This window comes from Leptodactylus fuscus, chromosome 10 (assembly GCF_031893055.1).
Source record: "Leptodactylus fuscus isolate aLepFus1 chromosome 10, aLepFus1.hap2, whole genome shotgun sequence".
Taxonomy (NCBI): domain Eukaryota; kingdom Metazoa; phylum Chordata; class Amphibia; order Anura; family Leptodactylidae; genus Leptodactylus; species Leptodactylus fuscus.
Genome location: NC_134274.1, coordinates 8,055,948 through 8,064,495, shown reverse-complemented (window position 1 = coordinate 8,064,495; position 8,548 = coordinate 8,055,948).

The window sequence follows — 8,548 nt, the reverse complement described above, 5'->3', positions numbered from 1 at the left end:
ACGCCTATTGAAGGGTGAAAAACTGAAGTTGGGAACAGTTGTATCTGTTAAAGCATCTTCTCCAAATATCTGATGGACTTGAGGTCAGGGCTCTGAACTGTTGATACCAATTTGTAAGTGTACAAATAATTTATGCTAGCCCCAGATTGTGATGGATCCTCCAGTCCACATTCATTATTCCACCGCTCCAGAGTCTTTTTGGTTTTACTCCAGTTTCCATTTGGTATGTGGTGCTCTAAGGAGTCATTCATATGGAGGAATCTGATGCCTCAAAATTATCTCTAAATTCCAGCCCAAATCTGCCTCCATTGGGAGACCATGACAAATTCTTGAAAAACAACATCATCTTGTTTGATCTGCCCGATGTTTCCATCATAGACAACCCCATGAACGTCAATGCTCTCCAGTAATGGTAGACTATGGATACATATCTACTTCATTAGAGGTAGATTTGTACAACATGTCTGAGCCTACAAATTCAAAGGAGCAAGGGGTTCACATACTTTTGGTCAAGCAGTGTTTAACTCTATTGCCTTATCTTGAAGCCGTTCGATTCAGCTCTGCTATTGATCCTTGATGTTTTTTGGTCTCTTCCTGTTCTAGTCATGTCTATAAGGTTTCGCCATGTGATCGGTCACCTTTGAGGAATTCTAGCTTGACCCTGATACGGTCATCTTTACGTTTCCAGGAATGAATCTGGAATAATACAGCTTTAGTCACCAACTTACCGTGGCTTTTGTTGTCTATTTAATGTTTATTCTCTAATTCGACTGAAGAGTGAATGTTTCATCGCCAAGTTGGGTTAATGGTGGAGATGAAGGGACGCTTTTTCGATGTATTCATTGATATCTTGTAAAATTCAGAATAGTGGAGGTCAGACCCACAAAAGAATGGGCCCAACAAGGCAGATTAGTGAAGGGTCATCTCAGGTCTTCACTTACACTAACACCTTGTCCAACTTGCCAGTAGAAAATTGGTCGCGCATGTACAGTCAACTTGTAGTTTACGAGAGAGTGCCAACCAAGAAGATCCACATCATCTCTAGTACATGGTATGGCGGTGGCACACCGGTCTCACGGATGCATAGGCACTTGAGTAGCTTGCCCTAGAAGAAAAGTCTTGGACCCAAAGCAAAATCTGAAACTGGGTGCCCTTTACAACACTGGTATATTCTTATCCGGTAGAGGGGTCTTTGGGCATTTTCAATCATCAGGCCCTGGATGTGACCACCTAGAGTAACACCCTGGCTACAAGTGCTGCTTCTAATCTACGAGAATATGGTATTATCTTGGAGCATGTATCTTTCCATATAACTTCCATGGTCCTTTCCTGCACACACAGTAGGAGCCGTAAATAGGACCATATGGGTCACACCTGATGGTAGCAGGATGCTGAAAATTTTGGTAAATGCATTGGAGGGGGATTGTTCCTAATATTAACACTATTGCATTTTTTGATACATTACCATTTATACGGGAGCTGCCTTATAGAAATCAGAACGCACGCAACATTCTATTTTGTAAGTCCACAAGAGGGCAATATAGGCTCCCTAAAAAGTAAATGTTGCCTAATTTTTCACATCAAGATGACGATATTTTTCACTTAAAGATTGGATTTCAAAACCTCTACTGCCTATGCTATATCGGGGGAGCTTATAGGTTTGCAATCCTTCTACGTTTCGTAGCCATTGCTGAATACCATTGATGGGCCAACAGTCCGAAGTTTGCAGGGACAATTCCAGGAATCGGACCGTAAAAGTGGCAAAATTTATGTAAACTTGACAAAAAAGTAACTATCCCTGTTTTAGGACAACCCCCAAAAGTGGGGCTCAAAAATCTCGATTAGGGACGAGAGAACAGGCTTATCATCCAAATCGGTTAAACATTTTCCAAAAAATTTTGGTTTTTGGATGTTCTTCAGTCTTCTGTGAGAGGTCAGCTGAACTAGGTCACTCCATCGCAGGTCTCAATGGTGACCTGGGGCAACTGAAGTCACCCAGGAAGCTGGAAGATGACCCCAGCGTATAATAATAGCACTTGACTAAAACTTGGTGGATGAACCTTGCTAATGTTTGAGACAAATCTTGTAGTCCTGAATTTATCTGTGTCTTGGGATTCTTTAGGGGCGAGAGGCGATAGTATTTTTTATTTAGGACCTCCCTCAATTATCTAGAACGGAGAAAGTGTCCCATTCTCTCTCTTTCTGGATTACTTGGCAACCCATTGACTTCACTGGACACAAGGGACGTGGTGTAATGCTTCATTTCACCTGTGGTGGTGCTGCAGGGATGTCCGAACTGTAGGACAATCTGTGATCAGATTACATTGGAAAAGTCTATCAAGCAACGAGATGTCAATTTTTTTTTTTTAGTGATTTTAGATGCCTTGATTAATGAATTGTCTTTTTTTCATTCATCCCATATGCTCTTTGAATAAATTACTCACCTATAAAGAGTGTAATAACCGGGCTCAGTATATTGTACTACATGGACGGAGGCCCAGCAGGCAGGGAGAGTCACTAGGTGGAGGTATTCTTTCCCAGATCTTGTAGAGCATTGATTAAGGGTTTGGTCAGGGAAGAAGCTCAAAATATTCCAGTGAATTATATATATAGTTCTAGGTAAGGAACAGTCAGCAGGTAATGTAGGCTACAGTAACAATGGCTCATGGGTGTAGATGTGTAATGTATGTATACAGTGACTGCATTAGCAGAATAGTGAGCGCAGCTCTGGAGTATAATACAGGATAAGTAATGTAATGTATGTACACAGTGACTGCACCAGCAGAATAGTGAGCGCAGCTCTGGAGTATAATACAGGATAAGTAATGTAATGTATGTACACAGTGACTGCACCAGCAGAATAGTGAGCGCAGCTCTGGAGTATAATACAGGATAAGTAATGTAATGTATGTACACAGTGACTGCACCAGCAGAATAGTGAGCGCAGCTATGGAGTATAATACAGGATAAGTAATGTAATGTATGTATACAGTGACTGCATTAGCAGAATAGTGAGCGCAGCTCTGGAGTATAATACAGGATAAGTAATGTTATGTATGTACACAGTGACTGCACCAGCAGAATAGTGAGCGCAGCTCTGGAGTATAATACAGGATAAGTAATGTTATGTATGTACACAGTGACTGCACCAGCAGAATAGTGAGCGCAGCTCTGGAGTATAATACAGGATAAGTAATGTTATGTATGTACACAGTGACTGTACCAGCAGAATAGTGAGCGCAGCTCTGGAGTACAATACAGAATAAGTAATGTAATGTATGTACACAGTGACTGCACCAGCAGAATAGTGAGCGCAGCTCTGGAGTATAATACAGGATAAGTAATGTAATGTATATACACAGTGACTGTACCAGCAGAATAGTGAGCGCAGCTCTGGAGTATAATACAGGATATGTAATGTAATGTATGTACACAGTGACTGTACCAGCAGAATAGTGAGCGCAGCTATGGAGTATAATACAGGATAAGTAATGTAATGTATGTACACAGTGACTGTACCAGCAGAATAGTGAGCGCAGCTCTGGAGTATAATACAGGATAAGTAATGTAATGTATGTACACAGTGACTGCATTAGCAGAATAGTGAGCGCAGCTCTGGAGTATAATACAGGATAAGTAATGTAATTTATGTACACAGTGACTGCATTAGCAGAATAGTGAGCGCAGCTCTGGAGTATAATACAGGATATGTAATGTATGTACACAGTGACTGCACGAGCAGAATAGTGAGCGCAGCTCTGGAGTATAATACAGGATAAGTAATGTAATGTATGTACACAGTGACTGTACCAGCAGAAAAGTGAGCGCAGCTCTGGAGTATAATACAGGATAAGTAATGTAATGTATGTACACAGTGACTGTACCAGCAGAAAGGTGAGCACAGCTCTGGAGTATAATACAGGATAAGTAATGTAATGTATGTACACAGTGACTGTACCAGCAGAAAAGTGAGCGCAGCTCTGGAGTATAATACAGGATAAGTAATGTATCTACACAGTGACTGTACCAGCAGAGCAGTGAGCGCAGCTCTGGAGTATAATACAGGATAAGTAATGTAATGTATGTACACAGTGACTGCATTAGCAGAATAGTGAGCGCAGCTCTGGAGTATAATACAGGATATGTAATGTAATGTATGTACACAGTGACTGTACCAGCAGAATAGTGAGCGCAGCTCTGGAGTATAATACAGGATAAGTAATGTAATGTATGCACACAGTGACTGTACCAGCAGAATAGTGAGCGCAGCTCTGGAGTATAATACAGGATATGTAATGTATGTACACAGTGACTGCATGAGCAGAATAGTGAGCGCAGCTCTGGAGTATAATACAGGATAAGTAATGTAATGTATGTACACAGTGACTGTACCAGCAGAATAGTGAGCGCAGCTCTGGAGTATAATACAGGATAAGTAATGTAATGTATGTACACAGTGACTGCATGAGCAGAATAGTGAGCGCAGCTCTGGAGTATAATACAGGATAAGTAATGTAATGTATGTACACAGTGACTGTACCAGCAGAATAGTGAGCGCAGCTCTGGAGTATAATACAGGATAAGTAATGTAATGTATGTACACAGTGACTGTACCAGCAGAAAAGTGAGCGCAGCTCTGGAGTATAATACAGGATAAGTAATGTAATGTATGTACACAGTGACTGTACCAGCAGAAAAGTGAGCACAGCTCTGGAGTATAATACAGGATAAGTAATGTAATGTATGTACACAGTGACTGCACCAGCAGAATAGTGAGCGCAGCTCTGGAGTATAATACAGGATAAGTAATGTATGTACACAGTGACTGCACCAGCAGAATAGTGAGCGCAGCTCTGGAGTATAATACAGGATAAGTAATGTAATGTATGTACACAGTGACTGCACCAGCAGAATAGTGAGCGCAGCTCTGGAGTATAATACAGGATAAGTAATGTAATGTATGTACACAGTGACTGTACCAGCAGAATAGTGAGCGCAGCTCTGGAGTATAATACAGGATAAGTAATGTAATGTATGTACACAGTGACTGCACCAGCAGAATAGTGAGCGCAGCTCTGGAGTATTATACAGGATAAGTAATGTAATGTATGTACACAGTGACTGTACCAGTAGAATAGTGAGCGCAGCTCTGGAGTATAATACAGGATAAGTAATGTAATGTATGTACACAGTGACTGTACCAGCAGAATAGTGAGCGCAGCTCTGGAGTATAATACAGGATAAGTAATGTAATGTATGTACACAGTGACTGCACCAGCAGAATAGTGAGCGCAGCTCTGGAGTATAATACAGGATAAGTAATGTAATGTATGTACACAGTGACTGTACCAGCAGAATAGTGAGCGCAGCTCTTGAGTATAATACAGGATGTAATACGTATCTATATAGGAGAAATAATATAATATATATAGACAGTGACTGCAACAATAAACGCCTTGAGCTTGATAAGACTAGTTATGATAATATTAGATTTGCATGGTCATGTTGACCATCTGTCACTGTGTCTTGACAGGTATTTGATCTTCCTTGTTCTCATCCTTTTCCTTCATCTATCATACTGTCTGAACAGATAACAAGTGTTGGTAACATCATGTAAATCTCGATGTCCTCTGGCTTAAGCAATCATTGGGCGAGGTAGATCTGGACAATAGCCAGTTATGCTAAACCAAACCTGGGTGTGATCCCATCAATTGATTGCGACAAACATGAAGTATTAGGGGACATCTACATAGAGCTTATACTTGGGTTTGTGTGTGCAAGATATTGACCTAAATTATACAGTATAGATCATCGGTCCATGTCCGACACTCAGACTCTGCATTAACCAGCTGTTTCAGGTGCCAGAAGCTGTATACAAGGTATAAGCCTAGAAGTTCTGGACCTATTCAAGAAAATGGAAGCAGTGTTGCAACTCCCCGCCGGAACTACTACGGTGCATGGAGCCGGAAACTATACAGTGTACAAAACTCTGTACACTGTAGTGGTGGTGGCGGGAACTTGAATAGGAACGTTGTTGCTTCTGATTGTATACTTGGTATACGATTTTCGACAGCTGCAACAATTATTCGGCAGGGGGTTTGGGTATCAGCCCCCGACTGATCTGATATTAATGACCTATCCTATGTCTTGGATAAATCCTTCAGTCTCATCAATGGCTGGATGAAAAAATCTACAGCAGAAACTGATCCGCGGTGCCAATTTTAAGTCCCCAATTTGTAATTTTTTGCAGAATTGTAGAATCTGCAGGGAAACCTCAAATTCTGCAATTAAATCCAAAGCAAAGAATCATGTGCACTGCGGCTTTTTAAAAGATGTCGTGCTGCTGCTTATTTTAATCTTATTTAAGTTTCTCATCTGACATTCTAAATGCCTAGAAAGGAAAATGTGATTTTGTATCTAGAATCTCGCCTAAAACGATGGATAGGAAGGCTATAAACAACTTTACAATCCTGCTCCTGCCTGGGAACCCTGATGTATTATTTGGCTCCAATTCACGCCCTTCGTACATTATGCAATGTCTCTTCACCTGTTACTTGTTTGAACATGCACCAAGACACTACCTGCTATTAGCGGGAACTGGAAGTTCATCTGTTAGCTGGATACTGTGTGCCAAATGTATGGCGAAGTCGCTTAACCCCTTGCTTCCTGAATTGGAACACAGCACTGCTGTCTAGTGACCCCTATAGCATCAGTCTGGTTGTAAAGCCTAGACCGCCCCTATAACAGCAGTTTAGCAGTGTAGTCTGGTCCACCCCTTAGAGCACTGGGTCTTAACCCACCAGTTTCATCTGCACATTCACCGAACCCTTCTTTAGTGATAAATCAAATATGATTTATTTTTCCAAATTCAAGACATAGGTCTATGTTTTTTTACTGGTACACAAAATGAACCGTGCATAGGGTTCGATCGAACCCTGGTTAAGAACCACTGCCTTAGAACAACTGTTTAGCAGTGTAGTCTGGACCGCCCCCAATAACAGCAGTTTGGTGGTGTAGTCTGGAGCGCCCCCTATAACAGCAGTTTGGTGGAGTAGTCTGGCGCGCCCCCTATAACAGCAGTTTGGTGGTGTAGTCTGGCCTGCCCCCTATAACAGCAGTTTGGTGTAGTCTGGAGCGCCCCCAATAACAGCAGTTTGGTGGTGTAGTCTGGCCTGCCCCCTATAACAGCAGTTTGGTGTAGTCTGGAGCGCCCCCTATAACAGCAGTATGGCTCTGTAGTCTGGACCGCCCCCAATAACAACAGTTTGGTGTAGTCTGGCCCGCCCCCTATAACAGCAGTTTGGTGTAGTCTTGAGCGCCCCCTATAACAGCAGTTTGGTGTAGTCTAGAGCGTCCCCTGTAACAACAGTTTGGTGTAGTCTGGAGCGCCCCCTATAACAGCAGTTTGGTGTAGTCTGGACCACCCCCAATAACAGCAGTTTGATGTAGTCTGGACCGCCCCCAATAACAGCAGTTTGGTGTAGTCTTGAGCGCCCCCTATAACAGCAGTTTGGTGGTGTAGTCTGGAGTGCCCCCAATAACAGCAGTTTGGTGTAGTCTGGAGCATCCCCTGTAACTACAGTTTGGTGTAGTCTGGAGCGCCCCCTATAACAGCAGTTTGGTGGTGTAGTCTGGACCGCCCCCTATAACAGCAGTTTGGTGGTGTAGTCTGGACCGCCCCCAATAACAGCAGTTTGGTGTAGTCTGGAGCGCCCCCTATAACAGCAGTTTGGTGTAGTCTGGCCCGCCCCCTATAACAGCAGTTTGATGTAGTCTGGAGTGCCCCCTATAACTACAGTTTGGTGTAGTCTGGAGCGCCCCCTATAACAGCAATTTGGTGGTGTAGTCTGGACCGCCCCCAATAACAGCAGTTTGGTGGTGTAGTCTGGAGTGCCCCCTGTAACAGCAGATTGGTGGTGTAGTCTGGAGCGCCCCCTATAACAGCAGTTTGGTGTAGTCTGGAGCGTCCCCTGTAACTACAGTTTGGTGTAGTCTGGCCCGCCCCCTATAACAGCAGTTTGGTGGTGTAGTCTGGAGCGCCCCCTATAACAGCAGTTTGGTGTAGTCTGGAGCGTCCCCTGTAATAACAGTTTGGTGTAGTCTGGACCGCCCCCTATAACAGCAGTTTGGTGTAGTCTGGAGCGTCCCCTGTAATAACAGTTTGGTGTAGTCTGGACCGCCCCCTATAACAGCAGTTTGGTGTAGTCTGGAGCGTCCCCTGTAATAACAGTTTGGTGTAGTCTGGAGCGTTCCCTGTAACAGCAGTTTGGTGGTGTAGTCTGGCCCGCCCCCTATAACAGCAGTTTGGTGGTGTAGTCTGGCCCGCCCCCTATAACAGCAGTTTGGTGGTGTAGTCTGGAGCGTTCCCTGTAACAGCAGTTTGGTGGTGTAGTCTGGCCCGCCCCCTATAACAGCAGTTTGGTGTAATCTGGAGCGCCCCCTATAACGACTGTTTAGCAGTGTAGTCTACTTCTATATTAAACTTCACATTTCTATTGAGCCTATGTTTTAAGAACATACAGCAGAATTTGAACCATTGCACGATGGA